Genomic DNA, 25419 nt, shown 5'->3' on the forward strand with positions numbered 1-25419 from the left:
TAAACTTACATAATAATGTCCTATATGTGAAATCTGAATACTACAGAGTTGTTAATTTTTTGCAAATGATTATATTAGTTTAACTCCAACCCAATAAAAGCCTCACAGTTTTCCTTTATCAGTTTTTCTATTTGAAATTTTTGGAGGTGATACAGTCACAGGGTTCAACGAATCAAAGATATCACATGATGGATCAAAGAAACTACTTATAAAAGCTAAAACTATAAAACTCTTAGAGGAAATCACAGGGGAAAAAATTTCATCATATTGGATTTGGCAATAATTTCTTGAATATGACAACAAAAGCACAGGGAACAAAAGTAAAAATAATTTTGACTACTTCAAAATTAAAAACTTCTGTGCACCAAAACAATACAGTAAAAAGGCAACCTATGAAATGGGAGCAATATTCGCAAATCATATATCTGATGAAGGATTAAGATCCAGAACATGTAAAGAACTCCTACAACTCAATCACAACAACAACAAGAAACCTGAATTTAAAAATGGGCAAAGGACTTGAATAAACATTTCTCCAAAGAAAATATACAAATGGCTAACAAGCACATGAAAAGATGTCCAACATTACTAATCGTTGGATAAATGCAAACAAAAACCACAAGGAGATACCATCTCACCCTCATTATGATGGCTACTGCCAAAATATAAAAAAAAAAAAATAGCAAGTGCTGGTAAAGACAGAGAAACTACAAACCCTGGGCACAGTTAGTACATAAAACGGCACAGCCATTATGGAAAACAGTATGGTGTTTCCTCAAAAAACTTAAAGTAGAATTACGATATGATTCAGCTATTTCACTTCTGCATATTTGCCCCAAAGCATTGAAAACAGGGGCTTGAAAAGATAGTCATACACACACATGTTCAAAATAGCGTTATTCACAACAGTCAAGAGGTAGACACAACCTGAGTGTCCACTGACAGACGGACAAACAAAATGCAGTACATGCATACAATGGAATATTATTCAGCTTTTAAAAAGAAGAAAAGCATGACATATACTTCAATATAAGTGAACCTGGAGGACACTATGCTAAATGCAAAAGCCAGTCATGAAAGACATCTGCATGATTCCTCTTACATAAGGTATGTAGAGTAACAAAATTCACAGAAACAGGAAGTGGAATGGTGGTTGCCGATGGCTGGAAGAAGGGGAAAATGGGGAGTTTAAGGTTATGATTTCATTTATGAAAGCATTTTCGAAATGACAAAACTATAGAGATGGTGAACAGATTGGCAGTTGGGTGATAGGATGAAGGAGGGAGACATTGGTGGCTATAAAAAGATAACATAAGCCATTTCTTGGATGAAACTATTTTGTATCCTCACTGTAGGTGGTAATCACACAAATCTATACGTGTAATAAAATTGCACAGAACTAATTACATATGCACACACATAAACACAAAAATGAGAGAGTATAAAACTGGTGAAATCTGAATAAGGTCAACAGATTATATTAATATCAATTTCTTGGTTATTGTATCATACTATAGATATGTAATATGTATGATTTCTGGGCTAGCAGCATTACCTGGAACTTGTTAGAAATAAAAACTTGGGGGACACCTGGGTGGCTCAGCTGGTTAAGCATCTGCCTTTGGCTTGGGTCATGATCCCAGGGCCTGGGATAGAGTCCTGCATCAGGCTCCTTCTGCCTGCCACTGCCCCTGCTTGTGCTCGCACTCTTGCTCTATGACAAAATCTTAAAAAAAAAAAAAAAGGAAAGAAAAACTTGGGCTGGACTCCGGACATACTGAATTAAACCACATCTGGACCAGATAGAATTATCACTCAGAGATGAAGGTTTTCAAGCTGGAAGCAGTAATTGTATGTGACTTCAGGGTTGTTAAATTTGGGGAAGAGATGGGGCACCTGGGTGGCTCAGTCAGTTAAGTGTCCAACTCTTGATTTCAGCTCGGGTCATGATCTCAGGGTTGTGGGATCAAGCCCCATGTCAGGTTCCATGCTGGGTGTGGAGACTGCTTAAGGTTCTCTCTCTCTCTCCCCTTCCTCTGCCCCCTCCCACCAAAACAAAAACAAAAACAAAAACCTTGGGGAAGAGATGACTGTGTTCCATGAAAAAGAATAAGAGTGCTATGAGACTGTATAGGAAATCCTACTTGGGAACCAGCAAAAGAACTAGAACTTTTTGGAGACAGTGAAGCCGCAGAGCAGCTTGAAGAAGTGTGACCCTCATAAGGACAATTTCTTGGGCACCATCAGGCTTAAGTTCACTCCCCTCCCCAAATTCTCCAGGTGTGTCCTAGGAGACCAGAAGCATGTGAGGATGCCAAGGCTGTTTCTACAAGAATATCCCCCACATGGACACTAAGGTGCTGAAGGAACTCAACAAGAATAAGAAGCTCATCAAGAAGTATGATGCATTTTTGGCTTTAGAATTTTTAATCAAACAGATCCCACAAATCCGGGGCCCAGGCCTGAATAAGGCTAGCAAGTTCCCTTCCTTGCTAACCCACAATGATGGCCAAAGTCAATGAAGGGAATACCATGATCAAGTTCCAGATAAAGAAGGCACTATGTCTGGCAGTGGTCCCTCAGCCACATGAAGATGACAGATGATGAGCTTGTATAAAACATCCACTTAGCTGTCAATTTCCTGGTGTCATTGCTCAAGAAGAATTGGCTTTATACATCAAGAGCACCACGGGCAAGCTGCAGCACCCCTACATACTGAGGCATCGCTTAAGAAACCCTAGTGCCACCAAAAAAAAAAAAAAAAAAGGACAAATAATGTGTAGAAAAATTGTAGAGCAGTAAGGATGGACTCCATTTGTTGGCTCACCCAGCATTTTTTCCCATTTGACCTTCTACTCAGGAATGTCCATTTGACACTGTTCTGGCCAATGAGATATAAGTGGAAATCTGCTGTGGGGTTCCCAGGAAAGCTTCTTTTTTTCTTCTCTCTTTTTTTTATTTAAAGATTTTATTTTTAAGTAATCTCTACACCCAATATGGGCTCTAACTAACAACTCAAGATCACAAGATGCATGCTTTACCAACTGAGCCAGCGAGGCGCCTGGGAAAACATGTTTTCTTTTCCTTTCTTCTTCTTCTTCTTCTTTTTTTTTTTTAATGAGAGCGAAAGCAAGAGAGAGAGAGAGTGGAGGGCGTGGGGGGGCAGAGGAAAAGAAAGAGAAAGAGAGAGAATCCCAAGCAGACTAAACCCCTAGCACAGAGCCCAAGACAGGGCTCCATCCCACAACCCTGAGATCACGATATGAGCTGAAATCCAGAGTCGGACACTTAACCAACTGAGCCACTCAGGTGCCCCACATGTTTTTGTTTTTGTTTTTGTTTTCCCTCTCTCTCTCTTTTTTTTTAAAGATTTTATTTAGGGATGCCTGGGTGGCTCAGCCAGTTAAGTATCTGCCTTCAGCTCAGGTCATGATCCTGGGGTCCTGGGATCGAGTCCTGCATCAGGCTCCCTGCTCAGTGGGAAGTCTGCTTCTCCCTCTGCCTCTGCCACTCTGCCTGCTTATGCGATCTGTCTCTCTCTAATAAGGAAATAAAATCTTTTTAATTTTATTATCTTATTTATCTTTATTTATTTATTTATTTATTTGAGAGGGAGAGAGAGAGCATGAGCAAGTGTAAGATTGGGAGAGGAGCAGAGGGAGAGAGATAAGCAGACTCTGCACTGATGTGGAACATGACCTGAGTCAAAATCAAGAGTCGGACGCATAAGGGACTGAGCCATTCAATCACCCCACCCCCATATTTAGTTGATCCAAACGTTGCCCCTTCCTTTTTTCCATGTAGTGAGTCCACATCTAGGGAAACTATCCTAAGGAAATAATCAGATACAGGAATACAGATTTAGCTCATGATGCTCATCATTGTGTATTTATTGGAAATAATGTTCAATGATAAGAGAATAAATAAAAAATAATAAGGAATTTTTGGTGTTTTCATAGGATGAAATTTTTGTGGCCATTATGGGTAATGTTATTAAGAATTTTGATGACATGGAAATACTTATAATAAGTGAAAAATCAAAATGAGAAGCTATATACATTTTTCATAATTTTATATATGCATAAATATAAATACCCTCTAAAACTTAATTTAGCTTGAAAATAAGTGTATATTATTAATCTTTTGAGGTAAGAATAATGATTATTCTTTAAGCATTATTTAAATGACTGGAGGTTCAATTCTTCTTTCTTACATAAAGCACACTGATGATTTCTGATGCACAGCCAGGACTAAGAATCTCCAATATACTATTGTAGGGGTGTGTGTGTATGTGTGTGTATATGAAATTTTTTTTAAATGTAAGAACACTCCAAATGTAAAGAAAGCTATAACTGGGTATAATTGCCCCATTGCAATGCATTTTATATTTTTGTGTACTTTTATAATTTTCTACCCTGTATTATTTTTACTATAAAAATGTGTTTTTTTAATTTTTTATGGTTATGTTAATCACCATACATTACATCATCAGTTTTGGATGTAGTGTTCCATGATTCATTGTTTGTGCATAACACCCAGTGCTCCACGCAGAACGTGCCCTCTTTAATACCCATCACCATGCTAACCCATCCTCCCACCCCCCTCCCCTCTAGAACCCTCAGTTTGTTTTTCAGAGTCCATCGTCTCTCATGGTTCGTCTCCCCCTCCGATTTCCCCCCCTTCATTCTTCCCCTCCTGCTATCTTCTTCTTTTTTTTTCTTAACATATATTGCATTATTTGTTTCAGAGGTACAGATCTGTGATTCAACAGTCTTGCACAATTCACAGCACTCACCATAGCACATACCCTCCCCAATGTCTATCACCCAGCACCCCCATCCCTCCCACCCACCCCCACTCCAGCAACCCTCAGTTTGTTTCCTAGATTAAGAATTCCTCATATGAGTGAGGTCATATGATACATGTCTTTCTCTGATTGACTTATTTCACTCAGCATAACACCCTCCAGTTCCATCCACGTTGTTGCAAATGGCAAGATCTCAGAGGATGTTGAAAAAGAAAAGCAAAGCTGGCGGCATCACAATTCTGGACTTCCAGCTCTATTACAAAGCTGTCATCATCAAGACAGTATGGTACTGGCACAAAAACAGACACATAGATCAATGGAACAGAATAGAGAGCCCAGAAATGGACCCTCAACTCTATGGTCAACTAATCTTTGAAAAAGCAGGAAAGAATGTCCAATGGGAAAAAGACAGTTTCTTCAACAAATGGTGTTGGGAACATTGGACAGCCACATGCAGAAGAATGAAACTGGACCATTTCCTTACACCACACACACAAATAGACTCAAAATGGTTGAAAGACCTAAATGTGAGACAGGAGTCCATCAATATCCTAGAGGAGAACACAGGCAGCAACTCTTCGACCTCAGCCACAGCAACTTCTTCCTAGACACATCGCCAAAGGCAAGGAAAGCAAGGGCAAAAATGAACTATTGGGACTTCATCAAGAAGGAAGCAAAGGAAACAGTCAATAAAACCAAAAGACAACCAACAGAATGGGAGAAGATATTTGCAAATGACATATAAAAATGTTTTTTACTGGGCGCCTAAGTGGCTCAGTTGGTTAAGCAACTGCCTTCAGCTCAGGTCATGATCCCGGAGTTCCAGGATCAAGTGCCATGTCAGGCTTTCCCACTCAGCAGCAAGCCTGCTTCTCCCTCTGACCCTCCCCTCTTGTGCTCTCTCTCTCTCACTCTCAAATAAATAAAAATTTTTTTAAAGTTTTTTACATTCTTTAAATGTTTTTAATGCAAAAAAAAAGTTTTTAAATGTTTAAAAGGGAAGAAAATAATTCAAGCTCAAGCTAGACCAACACAGAGCTGGAGAAGCAGCTCAAACAGTGAAACAAACTACCTGAGGGGTCTTGAACACCTGCCTTCCAATGGTGACATCTCCTACTTACCAGGCTCCGCTTCACAGATGAATTGCTGCTGCATGCCTGTTTGCTGGCTCCTCCCCTGGTCCAGATAGCGATATTAGGTTGAGCCTTTCCAAAGACTACAAATGTATGCGTACACACACATTTATAAGTTCCTTTTATTCACACATAACTTTTTCCCCAATATGAGACAAATCCTTTCAGTGTCCCATGTTTTTTGTCTTTGGGAGCCTCTATTTTAAGATTCACAGAGAGCAGAAAATAAAAAACACATTGGGAAAGAGTAGTTAGCTTTTCAAGGAATGGTATGATTAATGTTCTTTCCATGCACCACCTCTCAGCTCCATTTCCACTTAGAAGACAAAATATAGCAGGAGAAACCGGACCCTTGACGTTTTACCAGATGTTTTTCAAACAGTTTATAATTCTCAAGTTCAAATGAAATGTTTTCATTTTAGAATAAGAATTTAAAACCATTAAAATGCTTCATGAGTTTCCACTGCAGAGTTGGTGATAATGATTAATCACTGAATCAACTGCTGTCACTTGCAAGGCAACACTCCAGCCATAGCCAATTCATTTAATGACCACAGGAGTATGCCCTTTGTTTTCCTTAACTACCTGAGAGTCTCACCATTTATTCCAAAGACTCGAACCCAAAAGGAGTGAAGATCATGGTGTGCCTTTTGCCACTGATAGAAAACAGAATATATATTGGATAGAATATGTAATTTCTAAAATGAGCTTTGTTGATGAATTTATTAAAACACTGAGTTATGAGATGACTTGTGGGAAATCAAGGTAAGTCCATCATTACTGAACACAGAGCACAAACCAGAATTTCAAAAGGGAGGAAGAGATGATAAGAAACCACTATGCATGCCAAAAAGACTTAGGATTCTACACTGATTTATATAGCTCTCTAGAGCCACATAATTCAACTGGCTGTTTATTGTACTCTTCTTTTCGTAAAGATGGCTTTGAGTTTTTGAATGGCTACGTGGCCAAAAACTACTTAGCTTTTAAGGGTAAATTCCTTAACAGACACATTATTTTAAGAAAATAAGTACAATTTTGCAAACTTTCAAGTCAGATATATAATCAAAGTCACCTAAAGGCCAAATGGTTACTGCCATTTCCACAGTGCGAGTCATGGGGACAAACAAGATTGTTCGAAGGCCATTTTTTAGAACTCTCCCAGAAGTCCAATCACCCAATACTTGACTGAGGCTTCTGACAGGGCCTTAACATTTACCAAGGGATTTACGAGACCAGTTCAAATAGACAATCTTTCAGTGATCTAAATTCAGTATACCACCTACCTCTGTTATGCTTGTTCTCTGCCTAGGAAGCACCTCTGGTAATCTATGACTTCCTCTACTGCTCAGAGCTTCTCCCTGCTGATCCAATTCCCACTGCCATCCTTTCTCTCAAACCTTTCACCTGTGCCCTCAGAAACCTCCATGCCATGGAAATATTTTTACATTACCAACAGTTAATATTCCTCATGGACATTTCTTCTCTTGAATCCTTCTCAAATGGTGTTTCTCATACCCCAGTAACCCCCAAACTGTGTGTAGAATTAGTGTTCTCCTTTCTCCTCAATGCTATTTCAAGACATTTTTTCTTCACCCTAAGGTAACATACCCTTCTTTTTCTGTAAGTGATCAAGGAATACTGGTATGTGTTCATGATAAAATGTGGTATATAAGGTTACCACAAGGTTCAGGAGAATGGTGTAGCCTTCTTTTGAACATATTTACCATTTTTTATTATTCTATTAAATTATAAATTATATATTGTTTCTGCATTTTTTAATAGTTACACTAGACATTAAAACATGCATCCTTCCCTCACCAAAGTCTGATAATCAATAACTTTAACTTCCAGGACAATGCAAAGGCCTGAGAATCCTTTATTACATTTACCTTCATTCCAATTTACATGTTTAATGCTGTCATATATTTTACTTCTCTAGTTAAATCCTAGACACCACAAAACGTTTATTATTTTTATACATTGTTCATCTAAATTGACCCCTTCCATTGTTCTTCATTTCTTTCTATACCTCTGATGTACATCCAGGGTCTTTTTCCTTCAATCTCAAGAATATCCATTAGAATTCCCTTTTGTGTGATTAACTCAGTTTCTGTTTAAACATTTCTATGTATTTTTTTAAAGATTTTATTTATTATTTGACACAAAGAGAGAGAGCATGAGCAGGGGGAGAGGCAGAGGGAGGGGGAGAAGGAGGCTCCTTGCTGAGCAGGGAACCCAATGTGGGGCTCAATCCCAAGACCCTGGGATCGTGACTTGAGCTGAAGGCAGACACTTAACCAACTGAGCCACCCAGGTGCCCCTGTATTTTTTTCTTATATCCAAAGGATTCTTTCACTTTGTAGAGCTTTTTAGGTTGGCTGTCATATTTTTCATCACCTTGTAGATAATAATCATCTTGTTTTCTGCTTTCTATTATTCCTATTGAGATCTATAAATCTAACTTTTTTATGTAATCTCTTTTCTCTAGCTGCTTTAAAAGATTTTCTATTTGATTTGTTTTATACAAATATCTGAAAAGATAATATCTGAGATTTTCTAGAACTATAAAAAACATCAATATACAGAAGTCCAGTGAATCCCATGCTGGATAATAAAAAAGAAATATACATGTAGACATTTTATAGAGAAATTGCAAAATGTCACTTTTTTAAAAAAGATTTATTTATTTGAGAGAGAGAGTGTGTATACACGCACAGTGGGGAGGGGCAGAGGGAGAAGGAGTGAGAGTCTTAAGCAGACTCCACACTGAGCGTGGAGCCTGACAGGACTTGATCGAGGGACCCTGACATCATGACCTCAGCCAAAACCAACAGTAGGACTCTTAAGTGACTATGCTGCCCAGGCTTTTTCTCCATCTTACACTTACGATAGAACTCCTTTTCTGTGCTCTAAACTTACCTTTTGTTATATAAAGGGATGTGTTTCTTTAGAAATCTCTTCACACAGTTAATAAACTCTGGCCATCATACCAGTGTTTCACCAAAGACTCCAAAAACTCAGCTATGAACCTTCAAGCTCCTTGACTCCTTTGTTCTAAAAAGAATCTGACTTGAGCCTGAAGGGAACACCTTTTGGGCAACAAGATTTACAACAGATGAGAATACATCTCAAAACACTTCAGGTGTAGTGACCTCAAAAATTTAATAATTACCAATGAGATGTGAAAAATCAAACAGCTTTATTTTCCATAACTAAGCCCATGTTGCTCCTGGGTACCCATCCCAGTGAGCAGTACAAGAAGAGGATAAAGTAGCCAGTTTAAAGTAGTCTATTCTCTTCTGATTTAAAATATTCGGGCACCTGGGTGGCTCAGATGGTTAAGCGTCTGCCTTCAGCTCAGGTCATGATCCCAGGGTCCTGGGATCGAGTTCTGCATAGGGCTCCCTGCTTCTTGGGAGCCTGCTTCTCCCTCTGCCTCTCTCTCTGTTTCTCATGAATAAATAAATAAAATCTTTAAAAAAAACAAATAAATAAAATATTCTCTGTCGGGGCAGCTGGTGGCACAGTCCGTTAAGCATCCAACTCTTGGTTTTGGCTCAGGTCTGATCTCAGGGTCATGAGATCAAGCCCTGCATTGGGCTCCACACTCAGTGAAAAGGCTGCTTGAGTTTCTTTCTCCCTCTCCCTCCACCCATCCCCATCATGCACACCCTCGCTTAAATAAATACATTTTTAAAAAATAAAAATAAAATATTCTCTTTCAGTTTAAAATATCTCCTTTACCTTTTTCCTGCTCCTCCTCCCCAAATGGAAACTCTAGATTTGGTGAAAAGCTTAGATGTCCTCAAGCAGTATAGAGCAGGGCAAGGAATGGGCTCCAGATGTTGCCACATTGAAATGAGACAACCACTGCAGAGTGAAATCTACAAAATGTATTAATACACGAAATAGACAGACGGATACAGCACTAAGATCCCAAAGGATCCAGAAGTTCCTATGTGCCCTGTGGAAAGATGTAGAATGTAGCTAACTGGTGAATTCGCCAAGGGACTGCTACAGGAGAGGCAGAGCAAAAACTGTAGTTGAGAACCTCTGGGCAGATGGCCCCAAGAGGAGTCACATGGAAGTCTTAGCCAGATCTCAGAGGGTCAGAGCACCAGCAAAGGCTGAAGAAAGGCCTACTCACATGGAAGCCAGCCAAACTGCCCACCAATAATCCCCAGACTGAGAGAGAAGACCAGGAGTTTCATCAGAAGCAGAGCTCAACCACAGAGGTCACTGAAGAGCCAGCACAAAGCTATTCTTTACCCCATCACCACACAGTTTTCCAGTCAACAACATCCAGATCCTATCTTGGGGAAGAAGAGAGGGGTAAGAAAATCAGAGACTGAGCATTTACCCCAAAGGCACAGTTTCAAAGAAAAGGGACTCTTATCTTGAAGACACAAATATTCAGCCCATAGCAATATTATACTGGAAGTCCTGGCTACTGCAATAAAACAAGAAATGGAAATAAAATGCATGCAGATTGGAAGGGAAGAAATAAAATGGTTTTTGTTTGCAAATGACATGATTGCCTATATAGAAAATCCAAAAACAACTAACAAATTTCTGGAACTGCAGGCATACCTCAGAGATGTTGCAGGTTCGTCCCAAACCATTGCATTAAGTCAAATATCACAATAAAACAAGTCAAATGATTTTCTTTTTGGTTTCCCAGGGCGTAAGAAGTTATGGTTGTAGCATACTATAGTCTATGAAGTATGCAATAGCATTATGTCTAAAAGAACAATGTACATACCTTACTTAAAACATAGTCTACTGCTGGGGTGCCTGGGTGGCTCAGTCAGTTGAGTGTCCAACTCTTGATTTTGTCTCGGGTTGTGATCTCAGGGTGGTAAGATCGAGACCCACATTGGGCTCAGCACTCAGTGCACAGTCTGCTTGTCCCTCTTCCTTTCCCTCTGCCCTTTTATTTACTTAAATAAATAAGATCTTAAGAGAAAAAAATACTCTCTTGCTAAAAAAAAAGCTAACCATCATCAGAGCTTTTAGCAAGTCATAACCATTGATCACAGATCACCATAACAAACAAATAAAAATGAAAAAGCTGAAAATATCATGAGAATAACCAAGATGTGACACAGAATCACAAAGTGAGCAAACGTTGGAAAATGGCACCAACAGACTTGTTGGATGCAAGGTTGCCACAACCTTCAGTTTGTAAAAATAACACAATATCTGTGAAGCACAATAAATTGAAATGCAATAAAAGGAGGTATTCCTATAATAAGCTTTTGTAACCAGGTTACAGGATACAAGATTAATATATAGAAGTCCATCGTTTTCCTATATACCAGTAATGAACAAATTGGAATTTTTTAAATTTTTAAATTTTTTTAAAACCACTATAATAGTACCACATCCTGCCAAAAAAAAAAAAAAAACAAAAACAAAACTTGGGTGTAAACCTAACAAAATGTTTGCAAATTCTGTATGTGGAAACTACAAAATTCTGATGAAAGGTATCAAAGGTCTTAATAAACAGATATTCCATGCTCATTTATAAAAAACTCAATATTATAGGGACGCTTGGGTGGCTCAGTCAGCTGATTGTCTGCCTTCAGCTCAGGTCATGATCCCAGGGTCCTGAGATCAAATCCCACAATGGGGGCAGAGCAAGATGGTGGAGGAGTAGGAGACCTGGATTTCGTCTGGTCTCAGGAATTCAGCTCAATAGGGATCAAACCATTCTGAACACCTACGAACTCAACAGGAGATTGAAGATAAGAAGAGTAACAACACTCTGAACAGAAAAGCGACCACCTTCTAGAAGGTAGGACGTGCGGAGAAGTGAATCCGAGGCGATATTCGGGAGGATAGACGGCGGGGGAGGGGGCCTCTGTCAGCCGCTTCTGGCAAGTGATAGAGCTGCGGAACACAAAATCAAAATTTTTAGAAGTCGGCTCTGCTGAGGGACGTCGCTCCAGTGGCTAAGCGGGGGGTGGAACCCTCGTGGGACAGTGTGGTCTCAGAACCCTCAGGGTCACAGAAAGACTGGGGGTGCCTGAGTGCAGCAGAGCTCCCAGGTATCGGAGCGGGGAAGCCAGATGCAGAGACGGAGCCGAGGCGCGGGCTCTCAGCTCGGGGTTGCCATAAACTGTGATCCGCGGCCCAGTCGGGCCACTGCTCCTCCAGCAGGGACCCAACAAGCGGCAGAGCCGGGAAGACTCCCCTTCCTCCCTTGGGAGGAGCGGCGCGGAAGCGCACCGCGGGGATCTGCTGGGTTTGGAGACTCCACACGGGGTCGGGTGCCAGACATAGAAATGCTCGGTCACAGGCCGGGTGAGCATGGAGTGCGGCCGGAGACCGGGGAGACGGGAGTGACTGCTTTTCTCTGGGGGCGCACTGAGGAGTGGGGCCCCGAGTTCTCAGCTCCTCCGGGTGGAGATTGGGAGGACACCATTTTCACCCTGGTCCTCCAAAACTGTACTGAGAGCTTGCAGGAAACAAAAGCGCCTGAGAGCAAACCGGAGCAGCTTGCTTAGCCCGGACTCACAAGGGCGGGGCAATTCCGCCTCCGGCAAAGATATTTGGGAACCACAGCAACAGGCCCCTCCCCCAGAAGATCAGCACGGACAGCCAGCAAGCCAAGACCAAGTTTACCCATCAAGGAGAACAGGAGAACTCCAGCGCTAGGGGAATACTGCACATAGAATTCATGGCTTTTTTACCATAATTCATTAGTTTTTCAAAGTTAATTTTTTTAACTGTTTTTTTTTAATTTTTCTTTTTCCCTTTTTCAAACATCTTATCAATCCCTTTTTTAAAAAAAACATTTTTTATTTTTCATTTTTAGAGTCATATTTTTATGCCTTCATAGTAGTTACCCTTATTTTTGGCATATATATATAAGTTGTTCTCTCTTTAAAATTTTGAGATACAATTTCTTTTTTTTTTAAAGATTTTATTTATTTATTTATTTGAGAGAGTGAGAACGAGAGATGGAGAGAGAGAGCACATGAAAGGGGGGAGGGTCAGAGGGAGAAGCAGACTCCCACCTGAGCAGGGAGCCCGATGTGGGACTCGATCCCGGGACTTCAGGATCATGACCTGAGCCAAAAGCAGTCGCCCAACCAACTGAGCCACCCAGGCGCCCCGAGATACAATTTCTTCTAACAGATCAAAATATACCCTAAATCTCTAGTGTATGGCTTTGTTCTATTCTTCTGCCTGATCACATTCTCTCCTTTTTTTTCTTTTTTCTTTTTCTTTTTAAATCTTCTTTCTTTTTAAAAAACAACTTCTTATCTTATCAATTCCTTTTATAAAATCTTTTATACTTTTCATCTTTACAGTCATCTGCCATCCCTTCATTGTATCAACCCTTATTTTGTATATATATAAGTCTTTCTTCCTTTAAAATTTTAGCAGGCACTTTCTTCTAACAGACCAAAATATGCCCAAAAGTTAGTGTGTGGCACTGATCTATGCACTAGCCTGATCATATTTGATCATATTCTGTTTTTTTTCTTGTTTTGTTCTGTTTTTCTTTGTTTTTATTTTTTCTTTTTCCTTTTTTTTTTTCTTCTTCTTTCTTTCCCTTTCTTCTCCCCTGGTTTCAGGTCTTTTCTGATTTGTATAGAGTATATTTGCTGGAGATGTTGTTAAACTGTTAGCATTCTGTTCTCTCATTCATCTGTTCTCCTCTGGACAAAATGACAAGATGAAAAAAATCACCTCAGCAAAAAGAACAAGAGGTAGTACCATCTGTCAGGGACCTACTCAATACTGACATTAGTACAATGTCAGACCTAGAGTTCAGAATCATGACTTTAAAGATACTAGCTGGGCTTGAAAAAAGTGTGGAAGTTATTAGAGAAACCCTTACTGGAGAAATAAAAGAACTAAAATCTAACCAACTCAAAATCAAAAAGGCTATTAATGAGGTGCAATCAAAAATGGGGGCACTAACTGCTAGGATAAATGAGGCAGAAGAAAGAATCAGCAATATAGAAGACCAAATGATGGAAAATAAAGAACCTGAGAAAAAGAGAGATAAACAACTACAGGATCACGAGGGCAGAATTCGAGAGATAAGCGATACCATAAGACAAAACAACATTAGAATAATTGGGATCCCAGAAGAAGAAGAAAGAGAGAGGGGGGCAGAAGGTATATTGGAGCAAATTATAGCAGAGAAATTCCCTAATGTGGGGAAGGACACAGGCATCAAAATCCAGGAGGCACAGAGAACCCCTCTCAAAATCAATAAAATTAGGTCAACACCCCGACATCTAATAGTAAAACTTACGAGTCTCAGAGACAAAGAGAAAATCCTGAAAGCAGCTTGGGAGAAGAGATATGTAACCTAAAATGGTAGAAACATTAGATTGGCAACAGACCTATCCACAGAGACCTGGCAGGCCAGAAAGCACTGGCATGATAACTTCAGAGCACTAAACGAGAAAAATATGCAACCAAGAATACTATATCCAGCTAGGCTATCATTGAAAATAGAAGGAGAGATAAAAAGCTTCCAGGACAAACAAAAACTAAAGGAATTTGCAAACACAAAACCAGCCCTACAAGAAATAGTGAAAGAGGTCCTCTAAGCAAAAAGAGAGCCTAAAAGCAGAATAGATCAGAAAGGAACACAGACAATATACACTCACAGTCACCTTACAGGCAATACAATGGCACTAAATTCCTATCTTTCAATAGTTACCCTGAATGTAAATGGGCTCAATGCCCCAATCAAAAGACACAGGCTATCAGATTGGATTAAAAAACAAGACCCATCCATATGCTATCTGCAAGAGACTCATTTTAGACCCAAAGACACCCCCACATTGAAAGTGAGGGGGTTGAAAACCATTTACCATGCTAATGGACACCAAAAGAAAGCTGGGGTGGCAATCCTTATATCAGACAAATTAGATTTTAAAACAAAGACTGTAATAAGAGATGAGGAAGGACACTATATCATCCTTAAAGGGTCTATCCAACAAGAAGATCTAACAATTGTAAATATCTATGCCCCTAACGAGGGAGCAGCCAATTATATAAGGCAATTAATAACAAAAGCAAAGAAACACATTGACAATAATACAATAATAGTGGGGGACTTTAACACCCCCCTGACTGAAATAGACAGATCATCTAAGCAAAAGATCAACAAGGAAATAAAGACTTTAAATGACACACTGGACCAAATGGAGTTCACAGACATATTCAGAACATTCCATCCCAAAGCAACAGAATACACATTCTTCTCTAGTGTCCATGGAACATTCTCCAGAATTGATCACATCCTAGGTCACAAATCAGGTCTCAACCGGTACCAAAAGATTGGGATTATTCCCAGCATATTTTCAGACCACAATGCTTTGAAACTAGAACTCAATCACAAGAGGAAAGTCGGAAAGAACTCAAATACATGGAGGCTAAAGAGCACCCTACTAAAGAATGAATGGGTCAACCAGGAAATTAAAGAAGAATTAAAAAAATTCATGGAAACCAATGAAAATGAAAACACAACTGTTCAAAATCTTTGGGATACAGCAAAGGCAGTCCTGAGAGGAAAGTATATAGCAATACAAGCCTTTCTCAAGAAACAAGAAAGGTCTCAAATACACAACCTAACCCTACACCTAAAGGAGCTGGAGAAAGAACAGCAAATAAAGCCTAAACCCAGCAGGAGAAGAAAAATAATAAAGATCAGAGCAGAAATGAATGAAATAGAAACCAAAAGAACAGTAGAACAGATCAACGAAACTAGGAGCTGGTTCTTTGAAAGAATTAACAAGATTGATAAACCCCTGGCCAGACTTATCAAAAAGAAAAGAGAAAGGACCCAAATCAACAAAATCATGAATGAGAGGAGAGATCACAACCAACACCAAAGAAATACAAACAATTATAAGAACATATTATGAGCAACTCTATGCCAGCAAATTAGATAACCTGGAAGAAATGGGTGCATTCCTAGAGATGTATCAACTACCAAAATTGAACCAGGAAGAAATAGAAAACTTGAACAGACCTATAACCACTAAGGAAATTGAAGCAGTCATCAAAAATCTCCCAACAAACAAAAGCCCAGGGCCAGATGGCTTCCCAGGGGAATTCTATCAGACATTTAAAGAAGAATTAATACCTATTCTCCTGAAAGTGTTCCAAAAAATAGAAATGGAAGGAAAACTTCCAAACTCATTTTATGAGGCCACCATTACCTTGATCCCAAAACCAGACAAAGACCCCATCAAAAAGGAGAATTACAGACCAATATCCTTGATGAAGATGGATGCAAAAATTCTCACCAAAATACTAGCCAATAGGATCCAACAGTACATTAAAAGGATTATTCACCATGACCAAGTGGGATTTATCCCTGGGCTGGAAGGCTGGTTCAACATCCACAAATCAATCAACGTGATACAATACATTAACAAAAGAAAGAACAAGAATCATATGATCCTCTCAATAGATGCAAAAAAAGCATTTGACAAAGGACAGCATCCTTTCTTGATCAAAACTCTTCAGAGTATAGGGGTAGAGGGTACATACCTCAATATCATAAAAGCCATCTATGAAAAACCTACAGCGAATATCATTCTCAAAGGGGAAAAGCTGAGAGCTTTTCCCCTAAGGTCAGGAACGCGGCAGGGATGTCCACTCTCACCACTGCTATTCAACATAGTGTTAGAAGTCCTAGCCATAGCAATCAGATAACAAAAAGAAATCAAAGGCATCCAAATCGGCAGAGGAAGTCAAACTCTCACTCTTTGCAGATGATATGATACTTTATGTGGAAAACCCAAAAGACTCCACCCCAAAACTGCTAGAACTCATACAGGAATTCAGTAAAGTAGCAGGATATAAAATCAACGCACAGAAATCAGTGGCATTCCTATACACCAACAACAAGACAGAAGAGAGACAAATCAAGGAGTTGATCCCATTTACAATTGCACCCAAAAACACAAGATACCTAGGAAGAAACTTAACAAAAGAGGCAAAGGATCTGTACTCAGAAAACTATAAAATACTCATGAAAGAAATTGAAGAAGACACAAAGAAATGGAAAAACGTTCCATGCTCATGGATTGGAAGAACCAACATTGTGAAGATGTCAGTGCTACCTAGAGCAATCTACACATTCAATGCAATCCCCATCAAAATACCATCCACCTTTTTCAAAGAAATGGAACAAATAATCCTAAAATTTGTATGGAACCAGAAGAGACCCCGAATAGCCAGAGGAATCTTGAAAAAGAAAAGCAAAGCTGGCGGCATCACAATTCTGGACTTCAAGCTCTATTACAAAGCTGTCATCATCAAGACAGTATGGTACTGGCACAAAAATAGACACATAGATCAATGGAACAGAACAGAGAGCCCAGAAATGGACCCTCAACTCTATGGTCAACTCATCTTTGACAAAGCAGGAAAGAATGTCCAATGGAAAAAAGACAGTCTCTTCAACAAATGGTATTGGGAAAATTGGACAGCCATATGCAGAAGAATGAAACTGGACCATTTCCTTACACCACACACAAAAATAGATTCCAAATGGTTGAAAGACCTAAACATGAGACAGGAGTCCATCAAAATCCTAAAGGAGAACACAGGCAGCAACCTCTTCGACGTCAGTCACCGCAACTTCTTCCTAGAAACATCGCTAAAGGCAAGGGAAGCCAGAGCAAAAATGAACTATTGGGATTTCATCAAGATAAAAAGCTTTTGCACAGCAAAAGAAACAGTCAACAAAACCAAAAGACAACCGACAGAATGGGAGAAAATATTTGCAAATGACATATCAGATAAAGGACTAGTATCCAAAGTCTATAAAGAACTTATGAAACTCAACACCCAAAGAACAAATAATCTAATCAAGACATGGGCAGAAGACATGAACAGACATTTTTCCAAAGAAGACATCCATATGGCCAACAGGCACATGAAAAAGTGCTCAACATCGCTTGGCATCAGGGAAATCCAAATCAAAACCTCAGTGAGATACCACCTCACACCAGGCAGAATGGCTAAAATTAACAAGTCAGGAAACGACAGATGTTGGTGGGGATGTGGAGAAAGGGGAACCCTCCTACACTGTTGGTGGGAATGCAAGCTGGTGCAACCACTCTGGAAAACAGTATGGAGGTTCCTCAAAAAGTTGAAAATAGAGTTACCATACAATCCAGCAATTGCACTACTGGGTATTTACCACAAAGATACACATGTAGGGATCCGAAGGGGTACGTGCACCCCAATGTTTATAGCAGCAATGTCCACAATAGCCAAACTGTGGAAAGAGCCAAGATGTCCATCGACAGATGAATGGATAAAGAAGTGGTATATATACACAATGGAATATTATGCAGCCATCAAAAGGAATGGGATCTTGCCATTTGCAACGACGTGGATGGAACTGGAGGGTGTTATGCTGAGTGAAATAAGTCAATCAGAGAAAGACATGTATCATATGACCTCACTGATATGAGAAATTCTTAATCTCAGGAAATAAACTGAGGGTTGCTGGAGTGGTGGGGGGTGGGAAGGATGGGGTGGCTGGGTGATAGACATTGGGGAGGGTATGTGCTATGGTGAGCACTGTGAATTGTACAAGACTGATGAATCACGGATCTGTACTTCTGAAACAAATAATGCAATATATGTTAAGAAAAAAAAAAGAAGAAGAAGATAGGGGAAGAATGAAGGGGAGTAAGTCAGAGGGGGAGACAAACCATGAGAGACGATGGACTCTGAGAAACAAACTGAGCGTCCTAGAGGGGAGGGGGTGGGGGGATGGGTTAGCCTGGTGATGGGTATTAAAGAGGGCACATTCTGCGTGGAGCACTGGGTGTTACCCACAAACAATGAATCATGGAACACTACATCAAAAACTAATGATGTAATGTATGGTGATTAACATAAAAACAAAAAGTTATTAAAAAAAAAATCCCACATCAGGCTCCTTGCTCAGTAGGCAGCCTACTTTGCCCTCTGCCTGCCATTCCCCCCTGCTTGTGCACACACACTCTCTCTCTGACAAATAAATAAATAAAATCTTTAAAAACAAAATCAAAAATAAAGACTCAATATTATTAAGATATTAATTCTTAGAACATGATCTATAGATTCAATGCATTCCAATCAAAATCTCTTCAAGCTATTTTGTAGATAGTGACAAAATAATTCTAAAGTTTACATGGAATCACTGAACACATCAAAAACTAATGATATACTATATGTTGGCTAATGATGTACTATATGTTGGCTAATGGAATTTAAATTTAAAAAATAAAGTTTATGGGGTGCCTGGGTGTCTCAGTCGTTGAGCGTCTGCCTTCGCCTCAGGTCATGATCCCAGGGTCCTGGGATAGAGCCCCTCATCGGGCTCCCTGCTGGGCGGGAAGCCTGCTTCTCCCTCTCCCACTCCCCCGGCTTGTGTTCCTGCTCTCGCTATGTCTCTCTCTGTCAAATAAATAAATTATTTAAAATAAAATAAAATAAAAAATAAAGTTTCATAGAAAAACAAAAGATCTAGAATAGCCAACAGAATACTGAAAAACAAAGTTGGAGGACTCACATTACCTGATTTCAAGGCTTAAAGTAAAATTATAGTAATCAAGACAATATGGTATCTGTTAAAAAAAAAAGACACAGAGCAATAGAACAGAGACCCCAGAAACCAGAAATATACCCATACAATATTATCAACTGATCTTGACAAAGGAATATTAAAGAAAAAATTATTCATGACACCTGTTAAAGACAGCAAGATATTATTTGAGAGGGACTATTGCAATGGGATTTGCAGAGGGGAGAGAGTTCAGTCTGAATTCTGATTACAATAAGGACAAGTGGAGATTTATAGCCAAGGAGCAGGTGGCAGTCAGAGGATGGAAAATAACTAAAAGGAAATATCAAGGAAAAGGAGGATTCTCGCTTGACCTACTGAACGGGGATTCTTGCTAGAGGCAGGCCATGGTGATACGATATTGAAGGAGATGAGTGATTTGATGAGATGTCAGGGTGATTACTTACAAAGAATAGGGATTCGCTCCAAACTGACATGATTCTTGCTAAAGCTGAACTAAGCAGGCCAAGGACAGGCCCAGTAGAATAGACGGCCAAGAGGAGCCTGACCAAGGTTTGGTCAAGGAGAGAGTCTTTGTCAGGAATAAAGACAACTGAATGAAAAAAAGAAATCTTTTCAACAAATGATGCTGCAACAATTGAATGTCCATATACAAAAGGGGAGAAAAGAAACTGGAATCAGAACTTGCACTTTTCACAAAAACTAATGCAAAATAAATCATAAACCTAAACATAAAATACAAAACCAGAAAACTCCTACAAGATAATAGGAGAAAATCTCAGTGACCTTGGATTTGGCAATGGATTTTTACAACACCAAAGCATCATTTAAAAAAATGATAAATTGGATTCTATTAAGAAATTTTTTTAAAGTCTCCTGAAAAACAACTATAAGTTATGTCAACCAAAATCTACACATGAACAAATAAATTCATATGATGGTGCTATAAAATGACCAATAAAACAATCAAACCTTTGGAAAATTTGATAATAAACACAAGAAAATAAGCACATAAAGAGAAAAGCATTAAACATGAGAAAGTAGATATAACCACAGGTACAGTGATTTTTAAAATTTAAGAGATCACCATCGTAATTTTCTAATATTAAGTCTGAAAATAAAAATGAGGGGTGCCTGGGTGGCTCAGAGAGTTAAGCATCTGCCTTTGCCTCAGTTCATGATCTCAGTGCTCCGCAGGGAGTCAGCTTCTTCCTCTTCCTCTGCCCCAGCTTATGCTCTCTCTCTCTCTCTCAAATAAATAAATAAAATCTTAAAATAAAAAAAGAAAAATGAAACAGGTAGTTCCCTCCAAAGAAAGACAAACTAGTCAAAATTAAAAGAGGAAAAGAGCTCATTAAATAGATTATCATAAATAGATAGATAATCATAAAATAAACAGAAAAATTAACCATAAGACTTATTCTTCCATGACCAAAAGCACCCAGACCTAGACAGTTTTACGGGCACTTTTAATCCAACAAAAAGACATAATTATTCCTATGTCATTTAAACCTCCCCATAGAATAAAGTAAGATGAACGACTTATGTTTCATCCTAAGAGGTTACTACAACCGTGATACAAAAACATGGCAAGGATACCACAAAATAGAAAAGAAGGCCAACCTTACTTATGGCTATAAGTACAAAAATCCTAAAATAAAAAGACAGGTAAATTGAACTTACCAATGTATTTTTTTTTAAGATTTTATTTATTTATTTGCCAGAGAGAGAGCGCGAGAGCACAAGCAGGGGGAGCGGCAGGCAGAGGGAGAAGCAGGCTCCCCACCGAGCTGGGGACTCGATCCCAGAATCCTGGGATCATGACCTGAGCCTAAGGCACTTAACCGACCAAGCCACCCAGGTGCCCCGAATTTACCAATGTATTAAAAAGATAATTCCTCGGGCACCTGGGTGGCTCAGTTGGTTGAGCGACTGCCTTTGGCTCAGGTCATAATCCTGGAGTCCCTGGATCGAGTCCTGCATTGGGCTCCCTGCTCGGCAGGGAGTCTGCTTCTCCCTCTGACACTCCCCCCTGCCATGTGCTTTCTCTCTCTCTCATTCTCTCTCTCTCAAATAAATAAATAAAATCTTTAAAAAAAAGAAAAAGATAACCCCTCATGACCAAGTAAGATTTATTCTAGGAACACAAGGATGGTTCCACATTAGGAAATCCATTAATGTGACTTACATTTATAAAGAGTTATTTGGTTATTTTGGTTACATGGTTATTTTGATAGATGCCAAAAGGACATTTGCTATAAATATAATATCCATTCTTAAAGACATTAATATACATTACCATAACTTACACAGGGGAGAGAAGGAACACAAAATGAGAAATATCTATATGAGTGAAATTATAAAAGTTCACTGTGAAACTTCACGTTTTGATATATTTCTATATTGTTTTATTTTTTTCCCCAATGAGCTTGGATTACTTTTTGTAAAAATAATGACAAAAATAACCTTGCATGAAGCACTGAACTACAAGTTACACAGAAAATAATGCAAAGCTTTCTTTAGGCAGTTGTAGTTTATATTAAGTACCAATAAAGAAATAATAATGTTCAGAGAATGAGGAGAAAAAATATGTAACAGAACATAGAAAAAACTATTTTAAACAATACATGAGCAGGGAGCCTGGGTGATACAGTTGCTTAAGTGTCCAACTCTTGGCTTAAGCTCAGGTCATGATCTCAGGATCCCTGGATAGAGCCCCACATGGGGCTCTGCCCTCAGGATGGAGTCTGGTTAAGATTCTCTCTCCCTAAACAAATTATGTAATATATGGTGATTAACATAACAATAAAAAATTAAAAGATAAAAAAAAAGATTCTCTCTCCCTCTGCACCCCCCTCCCCTGCTGTCTCTCTAAAATAAATAAATTTAAAAAATAAAATAAAATATGGGGCGCCTGGGTGGCTCAGTCATTAGGCGCCTGCCTTCGGCTCAGGTCATGATCCCAGGTCCTGGGATCAAGCCCCACATGGGGCCTCTCCCACTCCCCCTACTTGTGTTCCCTCTCTCACTGTGTCTCTCTCTGTCAGATAAATAAAATCTTAACATAAAATAAAATAATAAAATACATGAGGGAAACCCATAGTTATTTAAACAGCTTTAACAGTATGAGACCTCTGTTGACTATAAAATACTACAAAAACAAAATTGCTGGTTTCTGAAAACCACCGTTAAGAGACTCAAAAGATAAGCCTCGGACTGAGAAAAAAATATTTGCAAAACACATATGTAAGAAAGGACTTATATCTAAAATATAAAACTCTTAAAATTCAACAAGAAGAAAAAAACTCAATTTTTAAAATGGTCAAGAGATCTGGACACCACACCAAAGAAGATAAGCAGATGGTTAATGAGGACATGAAAGGATGCTCAACATGGTTTGCCACTGGGGAAGTACAAATTAAAACAACAATGAGATTCCACCTATCAGAAAGGCTAAAATCCAAAACATTGACAACATCAAATGCTGCCAAGAATGAGGAGCAACAGGAACACTTATTCTTTGCTGATGGGAATGCAAAATGGTGAAATCATTTTGGAAGACAATTTGGAAATTTCCTACAAAGCTAAACATACTATTATTATATGATCTAGTAATTGTGCTCCTAGGTATTAACCCAACTGATTTGGAAAAACTTTGTCAACACCAAACCCTACACAATAATATTTATAGCACCTTTTTCATAATTGCCAAAACTGGAAGCAAACAAGATCTCTTTCAATAAGTTAATAAACTATGCTTTATCTATATAATGGAATATTATTTAGAGATAAAAATAAATGAGCCATCAAATCATGAAAAGACATGGAGGAATGTTAAATGTATATTGCTAAGTGAAAGAAGCCATTTTCATACATTACATACAAGAAGCCATTCTGAAAAGGCTACATGCTGTATGATTTCAACTCTATGACATTCTGGAAAAAAACTATGGAGACAGTAAAAAGATAAGTAGTTGCCAGAGATTCAGAGATGAGAGGAAGGGAAAAATGGATGAAGTGCAAGGGATTATTTTCATGGCAATAAAGCTATTCTTTATGATACTATAATTGTGGATATATAATACTATGTATTTGACAAAACTCCTAGAACTTCACAGCATAAACCTTAATGTATGAAAATTTAAAGGAAAATCACTTAGAAGGGGGAGAGATCCTAAAATAAAATGAATTTTTTTTTTTTTTTGAGAGAGAGAGTGCTCGCATACACACACAGGTGGTGGTAGGGGAAAGGGAGAGAGAAAATCCTAAGCAGGCTCCATGCCCAGCACAGAGCCGGACACAGAGCTTGATCTCATGACCCTGAAATTGTGACCCTGTGATCATAACCTGAGCTGAAATCAAGAGTTGGACACTCAACCATCCGAACCACCCAGGCACCCCAGATTGTGACAAAATAATCTAATTGTATTACAAGTTAACAAAACAACCTCACTAATGGGGAAAATGGTGTTCATCTAAGTAACTTTGGAAATGAGTAGTCTCTAAGATTATAGTCAAAAGAAACTATCCACAGCACCATACTGTAATTGATAATATTAATTCCCACATTGGGTTTTTTTTTTTCCCAGGGGAGAACACAAACAGTCCCCCACTATCACAAATTATGCAGTTGAGTTTCCCACATTTGGAGAAATCATTGGGGTCAGCGCATCCTGAGTGCAATGGATAAGCCTCACCCTTGGAAAACCACTTTTGTGATCATGGTATCTCCCCTGCCAGGTAAGTATGGGGGGGGTTAATTTTTGATACTGCTATACTTATATACTAGAATCAATGCATTGGAATTGAAGTAAATGGATGGTGTGTGTGGAGGGAGAGCCAGTTTTCTCACTGTTGAAATGGGGGTTTACAAATAAGCAAGGGGGGGGAGGCTAGAAAGATCTATGTGGTAATGGATTAGAGCTGGAGAGAGTATGAACTTCTGTTTAGCTTAATGAATAAAGACAGTTACATATAGTAATAGTTACAGATATATGTATATACACTGGTTAGTATATATACATACACTTGATCTGTTAGCTGAGTAATGACACCCCTATCAAAAAGTACATCCACCATTCGGATCTTGGATCTTAATACTATTCTCTAATAAAAGGAACCAGGATGCTTTGGAGAAACAGCTGAATCTAGAACTGGGGCAGGAAATATCCAAGATGAAAGTGGCCTATCTTTCAGTGCGAGAAAAGAAGTACTAAAAACAAAAAATCACAATGATGAGGTATGTCAAAGGGACACAGGAGCCAATTAAAAGAGCTCCCAATGACCAAAGCTGATACAATTTAAGCAAAAACATAAAGTAGTATTGGATTATAACCCAAAATATAAAATAAATATCCATGACCCAAATGGATATAAAAAAATGACTGACTGAATAAATAAGTAGATGGTGGAGAGGAGAAAAATTCCTGTGTAGAAGAATTCCAAATAATTTATGTAGACACTCTGCCTTCATGGAAGTGAAGCATAAATCCCTACTTCTTAAGTGTGAGCTCTGTAGAGTGACTTCTTTACAAAGACTGTAGTACGGAAAGAGGGGTGATGAGAGGAAGAAACTTACAATGGAGAAACTTGACAAACACCACCTCAGCCAGGTGATCAAGGTTGCTAGAAAGTATTTTTTAAAAAGATCTATTTATTGGACAGGTAAAGCAAGATGGCGGAGGAGCAGGAGACCTGGATTTCGTCTGGTCTCAGGAACTCAGGTGGATAGGGATCAAACCATTCTGAACACCTACAAACTTAACAGGAGCTCGGAGAAAAGAATAGCAACAACTCTCTGAACAGAAAAACGACCACTTTCTGGAAGGTGGGATGTGCGGGGAAGTGAATCTGAGGCAATATTCGGGAGGATGGACGGCAGGGGAGAGGGCCTCTTTTGGCCACTTCTG

At 39.0% G+C, this 25419-nt stretch overlaps 1 non-coding gene across 1 annotated transcript; it reads right to left on the minus strand.

Annotated features, from left to right (window-relative positions):
• Window positions 1-24096: 24096 nt before the first annotated feature.
• Window positions 24097-24258, minus strand: LOC114203777 (U1 spliceosomal RNA). Its single transcript, XR_003608049.1, has one exon. It is a non-coding gene; the product is annotated as a U1 spliceosomal RNA (small nuclear RNA).
• Window positions 24259-25419: the final 1161 nt, after the last annotated feature.

Source organism: Eumetopias jubatus, unplaced genomic scaffold (assembly GCF_037043125.1).
Source record: "Eumetopias jubatus isolate StellerSeaLion01/CBP00866 unplaced genomic scaffold, mEumJub1_p1.0 scaffold_12, whole genome shotgun sequence".
Taxonomy (NCBI): domain Eukaryota; kingdom Metazoa; phylum Chordata; class Mammalia; order Carnivora; family Otariidae; genus Eumetopias; species Eumetopias jubatus.